The sequence below is a fragment of the Dromiciops gliroides genome, chromosome 1, assembly GCF_019393635.1.
Source record: "Dromiciops gliroides isolate mDroGli1 chromosome 1, mDroGli1.pri, whole genome shotgun sequence".
Taxonomy (NCBI): domain Eukaryota; kingdom Metazoa; phylum Chordata; class Mammalia; order Microbiotheria; family Microbiotheriidae; genus Dromiciops; species Dromiciops gliroides.
This window is the reverse complement of record NC_057861.1, coordinates 664,197,382-664,209,594: the sequence shown is the minus strand read 5'-3', so window position 1 is coordinate 664,209,594 and position 12,213 is coordinate 664,197,382.

Genomic DNA, 12,213 nt, shown 5'->3' with positions numbered 1-12,213 from the left:
GCTTTGTGTGTGTGTAAAATTTAAATCTTCTAATGTTGGCATTTCCATTAATTTTCACTGGATGTCTCCATGCCTGCAATGTTTCTATCCTCACTTCTGCACCCTGGCTTCCTTTAAATCTCAGATAAAATCCCCTTTCTGCAAGAAGTCATCTCCACCCCAAGTCCTTTAGAACTGGTGCCTTTCCTTTAAGACTACTTCTAATTTGCCTTGTATATATCATGTTTGTACATAGCTTTTTGCATGGTATCCCCCTTTAGAATGTGAACACCTTGAGAACAGTGACTGTTTCTTTTTATCCTCAGAATTTATCTCAATGCCTAACATGAAGTAACTGCTTACTGCTTATTGATGGACTCTTAGTAAACTACATATACTTTCAATTATCCTAATATTAAATCAAATACTTTAAAGATCTAAATCAGAGGTAGTGAGGGATCTCATTGTGGGATATATATTAGGAACCAAGTAGCTGTCAGAAGATCGGCATACTCCTGTTTAGAACCCTTTTCTCCCATCTTATTTATCTTGTGATAATAGAAGCCTTATTATTAACATCCAACTTTAAGAAACATGCTTTCATCACCAGAATACATTATGTATTAGACATTAGTAAAATGGCAAGAATGGACAGGTATTCACAATAATTGAACTCTCTGCAAAACAACTTAAGTATCCTTCAATTTCCATTATTCAAAAATAAAAATCATTAAGGAATTCAAAGGGAATAAAATTACCAAATAATAGGGAGACCATTACATTTCTCTCAAGACTGACTGGAGTTCATAGTACTTAAATCTTGTAAAATTTGTACCCGGGCAAGAAGATGTTTTATCATAGATGCATTAGAAATTTTGAAATTGGAAAAACCTTTGTGGTGGCAGTAAATCCATTATAGAAAAGCCACCTGGGGGTGGCTAGGTGGCACAGTGATTCAGGAGGAGTTGAGTTCAAACCTGGCTCCAGACACTTGCAACGAGCTGTGTGACCCTGGGCAAGTCACTTAACCTTCACTGCCCCACAAAACAAAACAAAACAAAACAAAACAAAACAAAACAAAACAAAACAAAACAAAACAAACAAACAAACAAAGAAAAGAAAAGTCACCATCCACAGAGCCTCCCTGTTGGTGACAGTATAAATGAAGGAAAATGAGAGGTGGCTACTAGATTGAGAATGAGATGAAAGGAATATATGGTGAGAACTTTCTTACCTTATGTGTTCATACCAAAAAGAGAGTTTCTTAGGAGATTTATGAGTCTGTAAGAGATGGTACACATTTTTATATGACTGGATTTCCTTTGTTGGGGAAATGATTGTGCTTCTTTATTTTCCCTAGTTATTTACCATGATATCCTGTTTCAGTGAAATGATTTTCTATTTAATTTAAGGTCCCTCTCTGGTCTGTGGGTAGAGTTGCCCTAGAATAGGGGCTCAAGCCATATTTACATAAGTATAACTCCATATACTCCATATTTGACGCAGATAACAAGAAGTTGAAGAGTTGATTGGGATCTCCATTATAACCACATTCCCAAATGATTTTCCTTGACCTTCAAATGCATAACTTTATTTTTAGACAGCAGGAAGAGGAGAGATTTCTAAGCAATATAATATGTCTGATGGAAGTCCTCTTTCCAGGCCATGAAGGAAGGATCCATTTATATACATGTCTGAGGATGGTTCAAGTATTGATATGTAATAATGTGTCTGTGGCAGCAAAGGATTTTTTATATATCTTCAAAAATTTAAGGTAATAAGTATTTAGTGTTGTCCTAGGAAGAGTTGATTGAGCATCTGTACAGATTCATAGATGTAGACCTTAGAAGACCTCAGAGTTCACTTTGTCTAACTCCCATTTGCTAAAAATAAAGAAACTTATTTTTGTATATATTCATATATAGTGTAAAATAGTAGAGCTGAGATTCACCAGGGATTCTGGCAGTGCAAAGTGCTGTTTTAAATTCTCTCATTTTGGCATAACAATATTTAGCATTTTATATACTTTAAGGTCTATAAAGCATTTCACAAATATTATCTTATTGGATCTTCACAACAACCCTGGGAGATAAGTAGTATTATGATCCTCATTTTATAGATAAGGAAACTGAAGCTGGGAGAGGCAAAATGACATGCCCAGGGTCATACAACTAGTATGTGTCTAAGGCAAGTTTTGAACTCAGATTTTCCTGATTCCAAGTCCAGCATTCCATACACTGTGCCAAACTTATAATATTCTAGAAGCCTTTTATTGCAAGGTACTGACATCATTCGCTGTATATGGCACAATAATTTTTACAAAATACTTTCTTAAAATGACTATGTGAGGTGGGTAAAACTAGTATTTGCATTTTCAGAGGAGGAACAAATTTATTGAAGTTTTTTGGAAGCAGGATAGTACAGTGGTAAGAGTGCTGCGTGTTCAAATCCTGGCTCTTCTACTTTTGTTATTGTTGTTGTTGTGATATTGGCTAGGACATAGGATTTCTCTCGGCTTCCATTTCCATATTTGTAAAAAGAGGAACTTGGACAATCTGACTGCTCAGGTCACTTTCAACTCTGAACCTATAAGGTTAGGGATAACTCATTCATAGATACATAACTACTAGGCATAAGAGCTGGGATTTGAAGCTGGGTATCTCAATTCAGCATCTAGAGCTTTTTCCCCAGCACTACTGCTGATCTGTTTATTTTTTTTTCTTCTACACTTACTGGATGTGCGACATTCACTTTTCATGATGCATACTTTTATCATCCTCTATTCAAAGCCCATCATAAAATGTAATAAAGGAGAAACCAAATAGTGCCTGGTTTTCTTTGATGAATGGATTTAGAGGAGAAATCTTATGCAACAAACTCATTCTTCAGGCTTCAGACCAGATTTAAAAGTCTTTTCAACATAGCTTCTTAAGACTTTGAATATAAACCTATTTGAATTACTAGTCAGGAAATGTCTGAAACATTTATTCCTTTAATAATGAAATTTTTGTGTTTTTTAAAGGAAATCAAACAACTTTTCCAAGGAGTCATCAACAGAGTATTATAGTGAAGGATGAAGAACAGGTAAGAATTGTACTTACTGTGAGATGAAAAAAATGTTCATTAGGTTGTCATATTTATTAAAAGGTAGATAAAATATTCCTGGTGCATATAGTTCCATAAGGATCTCAGGACCTAAAACCAACACATCCCTGCCTCCTCTTCACTCCTTTTCTCAATTCCTTTTCTCCTTTTGTTTTCTTCCCTTTCTTTCCTTCTTGTCAGCAAATACTGTGAATGAGCACTGGCTCTGGAACAAAGAGACTGAGTTCAAATCCTGTCTCTAAGGATCATTCTAAGTGAGTCATTGGGGAAATCACTTCATTTCCCTGGGCCTCAGTTTCCTTATCTTTAAAATGAGAAGAGTGAAGTGGATGATTTCTGAGGTCCCCTCCAGCTCTCTATCTATGATCCTACAATCCTTGCATAGTGAGAATGATGAACCTACAGAAAAGAAGAAAGAAATATAGGGTGAGAAGCTATTTTAGGGACCTAAGTTGATTATCCCTGGACTTTCCTGTGTGTTTCTAAGCTCTCACAGACACACAAGTGTCCTAGCTAGAAATTCAGAGTCCCTAAGGAAAAATACCAGAAAATCTGCCTTTACCTTGGGCTAATTGCAAACTAAAAGATTTGGGCTATTTGAGCAGTATTCATTGTTGTATAACTGTCCCCTCTACAATTATCTTTTCCACCAACTCTTATCCTTTTTTTATAATAGTCAGGAATTGGAGGTGGGGGAGGGAGCTGTGGGATGGGTCTCCAGACTCCAGAGAAAATGAAAAGGAAGAGGAGACAGTGTTACTCTCCTGCTCTAAGGAAAGCATAGAGTTTCTATGTCATTTCAGGGGTGGGGGAGAAGCAAATTCAAGTTAGGAGTTTGCATTCTGTTTGATGGGAAAATCATGATGAAAAATACTATTCAAATCCCCCCAAAATAGACAAAGCAAAATAGAGGCTTTATTCATAATTTATTTCTCTTCCTTGGTGGCCATATACCTACATACATACACAGACACATATATACAAATGGATATGTATATACATGCATACACATATATATTTAATATATTCATGGACATTCATAACAAAACATACTCTAATCTCTTCTTTTAAAATAGCTTACTTTTTATGGAACTCACCAATCCCTGAAAACACATTAGGAATGATTAAATAATACTTGCTTGTCTCCTGATCCCTAAGCTGCTTAGTCTAGGTGGCATTTTAAATGACACAATTAAGACCTTCATTTCAAAAATAACAAACTGGTTAAACATGATTATTAGATCAAAGAAAACCCCTACTTAAATCTTTGTCCTATTTCTAATTAGGGGTCTATGGAGGTGAACTTGCCTAGGTTGTTGAAGGTTACATCAAAGGAGCAAAAGCTCTTGGCAAGTCCTGGTAAACTGGAAAGGCCTTTATTAATAATAATTTATATTCATAAATAGGTAGAACCTTTATAGAACACTTTAAGGTTTACAAAGCACTATAGGTGTATACCATTACATTTGTTCCTCACAACATCCTTGGTAGGTAGGTATTAGCATTAGGTCCATTAACATCATAATGATAATAATGAAAATGATAATATTTATTGAGTGACTGTTATGTGCCAGGCACTGTGCTAAGTGCTATATAAGTATTAACTATTTTATCCTCACAACAACCCTGTGAGGGAGATGCTATCATTATTCTCATTTTATAGTTGAGGAAATGGAGGCAATTAGTGGCTAAGTGACTTGCCCAAGTTAGTAGTTAGTATCTGAGGGGGTATTTTAACTCAAGCCTTCCTGACTCCAAGCCCAGGACTCTATAGACTGCTCAAATGAGCTGCCCTTTTACTGTAGACCTGATAATGAATTGTTTCTTTTTTTTTCCCCTGGAAGATAACAACTTACTACCTGTATGATCTTGGGTGGATAGGTCCCTGAACCTATCTAGGCTTCAGTTTCCTCATTTGTAAAAGAAGTAGGTTAGCCAAGATGACCTTGGAGATCTCTCCGAGCCCTCAACCTATGATGGCGACCAGTCCAGCTAAATATGAAGAGGCTTATGGTAGCCAGAAGGTCATGGATTCTTGAACCTATCTAAAAGGTCCCGGGATGCATTGCTAGCTGAAAAAAAAAACCTTCATGGATGAAATTATAGATTTTTGCTATATTGAGGAGTCAAGGAGAAATGGCAACTAAACTCTACTCCAAATACCAGGAAATTGGCAGTTATTATAGCGCAGTGGGAAAGAGCCAGATTTAGAATCACAAGACCACTTCCCAGCTCTGTAATTTCTTATCTGGGTAGCTTCAGACAAGTCACTTAGCCTTCCTAGGCCTCAGTTTCCTCAGTCCTATTCATAAGGAGTTAGATAGACTAGGCAACATCTAAAATCCCTAACAGTTCTAAATCGATGATTCTCTATGATACCTGTTTTTTGGGGGGGGGGGGGGGTTGGTGAGGCAATTGGGGTTAAGTGACTTGCCTAGGGTCACACAGCTAGTTAAGTGTTAAGTGTCTAAGGTCAGATTTGAACTCAGGTGCTCCTGATTCCAGGGCCGCTGCTCTATCCACTGCACCACCTAGCTGCCCCAACCTGTTTTCTTTCTTAACTCAGAGTCTTAATGTTCCATGCGGCTCATTTACATGACTATTCTTTCAAATTAAACTTTAATTGTATCTTATTTTGCTGAAAATTTTTTCTTCTATTTCTGGCCTTGAAGCATCTTAAGTTTAGCAGTCACATCCATTTAACACTGCATTTCCTTTTTCCTGGTGTGGTGTGATTTCATAGTTTCATTACACAATTTGCATGGCTCTTTCTTACTGCTCTTCATTTCCTAGTAAATCATCTCCTAGTAAAAGAGAAATTGCATGTGTTTCATTTCATGATTTTTCTTTCTTTCAGAATAAGCCTTAAAAATTCCTTTCTATTACTCTTTGGGAGGGAAACTTTATACTTCATTTATTCATTCATTAACTATATATGAAAAAAAGAATATTTCATTTTCAGCAGCTGAATATATCAGATTAACTAAAAGCCTCTCAATTAGATAGAAGCCTCTCCTTAATAAGATATTTGCAAAGCCATAATATTATTGTTAGTAATAGTCATTCATATTTATATGGCTCTATATGGTTAAAAAGGGTTTTTTTATTCATTATATCATTTGAGCTTTACAACAATTCTATGAGGTGGGTGCCACATATACTGTTCCTATTTCACAGATATAGACTTCAAGAACAGAGACTTGCCCAAGGTCACTGAGTTAGTAAGTGCTGGAGTCTTTAATAATTTTTTCTGATTTCACATAAAGTGATATTGAAATCAGTTCCAATATTCAACACAAGCTACAATAAAAAGAGAAAATATATACTTCCTACCATAAATCTGTTAATGTCATACAGATGACTTGTCAAATTTCCTGCCCTAGGATCCTTGGCTTTGGATTTGTGAGCATTGACCATATGTAACCTGGACTCAGGCCTATTTTGCTAGTTTCTGACCTTCATCTTATGCCTTACCTGGTGCAGACCCTTTCTTCCCACCCCAGTTTTCCTACCCTAAAAAAGCTCTGAGAATAGAATCAAGTCTTGCTGTCAAAACCCTCCTCCCTGGCCATCATTCTACTAGGTGAACTTTTTTTTTCTTTTTTCTCTATTGGAATGCAAGTGCCTTGAGAGCAGGAACTACCCATGTGTGTTTGCAAGGGTATCCTCAGAGCTTACCATAGTCAGAGTCACTCAGTAATTGCTTAACAAATAGGAATACCTTCCTTTTAGATTCTTTAGTTTGAAGAGAACAAAACAAAGATAATTACTTTGTAATTGTCTTTCTGATTGTAGACTTTCTTAAAATCACATTGAATTTCTTCATTAAGAAGGGTTATCCTGGGTTTTGCTGTTTGTATGCTCAGAGTTTCACTGGAAGACACCCATGAACTGAATGAGTCAGCTACGTGAAGATAACACAAAGTGTTATTTTGTGGAAGTGAAAATTTAACATGTGCTTCCTGGACGATCAATAATTCAGTTTATTCAAACTCCAGTGAATGTTCCCAAACTTGCAATCTTCTTAGAAACAGCAAAAGGATGCCAAACAAAATGTTGTGTTTAAGGATTTGGGCAGTGACCACAAGAACAAAGTCCTGGGTAGAGTTTTGCCCAAATACAAAGATCCATCTCATGAGGTGGTGAGCTCCCCATGACTATAAGCCTTCAAGCAAAGGCTGGATGACCGCTTTGGGGGGATCTTGCTCAGGTATAATTTGGAGAGGATGATCTATGATATGGTCCACCTTTGAGGTTGCATGAATATCCTTGAAATTTTCATTTCATATTCTTACCATGTTCATGTGGTGTTCACTTATTTTTAGTCATGTCTGACTCTTCTTGACCCCATTTAGAATTTTCTTGGGAAAGAGACTGGAATGGTTTGCCGTTTCCTTCTCCTGCTCATTTTACAGATGAGGAAACTGAGGCAAATGAGGTTAAGTGACCTGCCCAGGGTCACACAGTTCTTCCTGACTCCAGGTCTGGTACGCTATCTACTGTATTACTGACCTGCCTTCCTCCGTACCCCGATATTCATGTTCTGTTATATCCAGAAATATTTAGTATGGAAAAGTAATAGGTGGGATCCTAGAGTTTATGTGAATTTGCAAGTCATTTAGTCAGACTCATTTTATGAGTAAAATAATTGTCACACAAAGAGGTTAAATGATTTTTGTTTTCCTCAAAAACATAACTAGGACTAGAATCCTCTACAGAAGCACATCACACTCCTAATTCTAAATGTCCTGAGAAAAACTATAGTGGGCCTTAAATCATTTGGTAATTTAGTAAGAGTTTTCAGAATATTGGAATATTATAAGCTGCTATATGCAATATAGACTTGGAGATAGTAAACTAAATTTTTGAAACTTTATAAATTTGTTGAGATTATACACTTGTTCAAGATGAATTATTCACCTTGTTGAATTTTTATTAGCTATATAATTATCTTGTCTGCCTGGAGAAAGTGACAAAAACAAGGGAGAACCATCCAGTTTCAGTGTAAGAAAGACAGGCCCTACTGGCTGTCTGTCTTTCTTCTTTCTCTTTGTTAAGCATACATTCATACATTTCTCCTATTTTTTTCTTTTCCTTTTTTTTTTTAAATTTACAGGGCAATGAGGATTAAGTGACTTGCCCAGGGTCACACAGCTAGTAAGTGTCAAGTGTCTGAGGCCGGATTTGAACTCAGGTCCTCCTGAATCCAGGGCCAGTGCTTTATCCACTGTGGCATCTAGATGCTCCCTCTCCTATTTTTTCAAAGTATAATTGCAATTACCTTTATTTATACAATTAAGAAACGTAAATTTCTGTTTTGGGGCTTAGGATTTACCCCTTTGATTTCAAAGGTTTATAAATAATTCATTTTTTTCATTTATGGAAGAGAATAAAAGTATTTGAAAAATAAATTTGAGTTTTAGGATCTAAATTTAAAGGGTTTTTTTTTTCCCTTGGGCTATCAGCTATTGCTTTTAGTGCATTTTCTTGTTTGTGAGAGGCAGTGTGATGGGTAGTGCTTTTGTTGCTTAGCAATGTTCAAATATCAAGTAAGCTTGACTTGTAATCAGGCAGGTCTGGGTTTGCGTCCCACTTTATACACTTCTTAGCTATGGGGCCCTGGGTAAGTTAAATCCCCTTAACCTCATAATCTTTCAAATGAAAATAATGTTACCTGTAGCATTTACCTCCCAGGGTTCTTGTGAGAGCCAATTGAGAGAGCCTATGAAAAGTGCTCTGTAACACTTAATGCACTATATAAATGTCAGCTCTTCTTCTTCTTCCTTTGAACCCCCAAAGATAGTAAGCAAGTTTTTTCCTAAGCCTTCAGAGATGAGAAATATGGAAGGGTGTGGAGATGGATAAGATGAGAAAAGGGGTAATGATAAATATAGGCACTGTTAATTCATAGTCGTTGATGAAATATAATTGTTTCAGAAAAGTGTTTCGCAGAACCCTTTCATTAGCTCTGTTGTTGATTTGGGGGCACCATGGTTTAGGAAGGATATTGGCAAACTAGAGAGCACCCAAAATGAAGGAAAACAAGAAAATGAAATGCCCTAAGGTTATGCCATATGAGCTTTGGTACTTAGAAATCAGGGAAGTTTAGCCTCTATTGGAAGAGATTTAAGGGATATATAAATGGCATGAAAGGCTATCCTGTGGGAGAGGGATTGGATTGATTTTACTTGCCCCCAGAGGGCAGAAAGAAGTAAGAACCCAGGGTTGTAAGTTGAAAATCGACTTGATGTCAGAAAAATTTTTGTAACCATTAGAGCTTTCAAAAAATGCTTCAAGAGATAGCTCCTTCCTCCTTGCCAGAGCGTTTAAAGCAAAGGCTGGGTACCCATTTTGGGGATGTGTTATTGAAGGATTCTTATCTAGTTAAAGTTTGTACCAGACAACTTTTGAAGGCTCCTTCCATATCTGAGATACTGTGATAGTCGTCGTCCTCGTTTCAACACAAGTTTATGAAAACAGTAAAGCAAAAACTGTGTAGGGTGATGGAGGTTTTCCTTAGCCACAATATAGCACTGAAGTATACAAACTTTGCCACTAACATCCATGTGAACTAGAAGTTTCTGCTGAGCGAATAGAGAACGCTGACCTTGCCTCCCTCCTTAACCTACTTTTTGTTTGCATCAAATCCAGATGAAGCTAAAGCACACAGGAGGGTGTCAGAGTGTCTGTCTGTACCTTAAGCTAGTTGGTTATCTATAACTGGAGGCTTTGATATCTGGGAGACTTAAGGATTGAAAAGGAAACACCTAATCTTAGCTTAGGGCACTTGGTCTTATTTTTATTAACTGGGTATAGAGGATGAAACTGAAAAGCTGTTAACTAACCTAATACAGTATTTGCCACTATAGTTAGCAGATTGGAACTCTTCAAGATGAAATGGAGGTGAAGAGATGAGCAGAGATGATCAACTCATGGGAACAACTGACCTGATGAGGAGCAGGCCAGGTGAACATAGTTTAATGATGCACCTTATAAACACACCTCAGCAGCAAGGAGATGGCCTCCTGCGTACAGCTTAGTGATATTACTGGAATATATGTCAGGGAGGAGATATCCTGCAGCATTGGAAGTGTTAGGTACCCCTTCTCATGTATTCCTTACATTCGGGCCCTGCATGTGTGTGATCCCTATGTATGATGAATTTCCCAAATGAAGATAAGTATATATGTGGGTGTGTGCCCTATGATCTTTTGCAAATCTTACTAAGCAAATTCATTAAATGCCTCTACTTTGAGTTAATTGGGTCCTCGGATTGTGTCAGCACACCTGTGGAGTCTCGTGAGTGATTGTTTTGAGTGGATGTGGACCTTCAGAGTTCTAGCTCTCCTGGGGGCTCCAGAACTGGGGTGGGGGTGATGTTTGCATGGGATGCCATAGTTTCTATAAACATATTATGGGTATAAGTAGATAATGCATTTATTCAACATTTACTATATTAATAGTACTGTGCTAAGTCATATAAAGCCTACCCTTAAAAAGCTTATGATTCACAGTGGGAAATGGAATGGGGAAGGGTGAGGAGGAGAAATACTTGCTCCAGGAAGTGCCATGGTAACTTGGATCCTGGAAAGGTAAGAATGAAACTCACCTATCAAAGCCCAGCATGGTTCCAGAGACAGAGTCTGATTTTCTAAAGAGGGAAGAGGTAAAGATGAGGTTATAAAAAGTTTGCTGTTGTTGTTCAGTCAACTTGTGACCTGATTTGGGGTTTTCTTGGCAAAGATATTGGAGTGCTTTGCCATTTCCTTCTCCAGACCATTTTACAGATGAGGGAACTGAGGCAAACAAGGGTTGAGTGACTTGTCCAGAGTCACATAGCTAGTAAATGTCTGAGTCTGGATTTGAATTCAGATCTTCCTGACTCCAGGGCTGGTGCTCTATCCACTGCGAAAAAAGTTTATTCTTTATTAAAGAAGAGATTGTGTGCTTTAACTTTAATTAATTAGTACAAATGGTACTCACTAGATTTGACCAACTTTTTTGCCATTTTTTTATTTGCAAAGGGATAATCACTTCAGTATTATTTTTTAGCTCTGCTATCTTCCCTCTTTGTCACGTCATGAGAATCTTCAAATAAAAACAACTAACACAGTAATTGTATTTTGCAAATCACTTTACTTGCTCTTTACAACAACTCTAAATGTAGAAAGTTGGGAGCTAGTCCTAAATCATTTCTTCTTTTTAAATCACCCGTGTTTAAAAGTGTCCCCATTCTGAAAGAAGGTGTTTATTTTTTCCTGTCTTTCTAATTATTTATTTAAAACACTTTTAAGCTCAATTCTACTCATAACCTTCCTTTTTCAAGCTTATTAATAAAGCTGTGTTCAAGAACAAATACCAAAATCTGTGCTTCTCCATTAAAATTCTGTTTTTAAGTATTTTGCTCTTCTCCCTTCCCATAGCCTCCTTTGATTAGTAAGTCTGTATCATAATTTGTTCCCTGTCTCCTTTCATTATTTATGCATAACAGTATGACCACGGATTTCAAAATCAACATCTCTATAACCAACGTTTTCTGTTGACTCAAACATAGACACTGCTAAACTTATGAGCTCAAAAAATAATCCTATAAACCAGCAAGAGACAACATGTTGTTCTTAGACACATTTTTGGTCATAATATTAAATTTCACTAGAAAACAACTAGTGAACAGAGAGATTTGGCATTAGCAACTCAGAGAAGTGTCCTAAAATGACAGAAAAGAATTTTAAATATGGCATCAAGAAAATATGTGACTTATTAGCAATAAAACAATGGATCGATGGAGGACAGAAGCATATGCCTGTAGGCAAACATAGAATTCATTCAAATATATAAATCCTTATGAAGACTTAATGGAGGGTAACACAAAGGCACCTACAGAAAGAAGAGAAAAAAGATGGGATCATCAAAGTATGGCTTCAAATCAATCTATTTGAGGGTGGGGAAGAGGAAGGGAGTGAGGAAAATAAAGGACAAAGAAGATTAATGAGACAAAGAAAAGAGAATGGGAGATAGAAAACAGGATCATGTAGCTCTGCACAAAACGTACTAGGCCCCCAGTTTTGAAGAGACTGAATCTTATGCCAAGAGAGCTGCCAGACTGGCTGTCTAGGTCATACTTTGTAG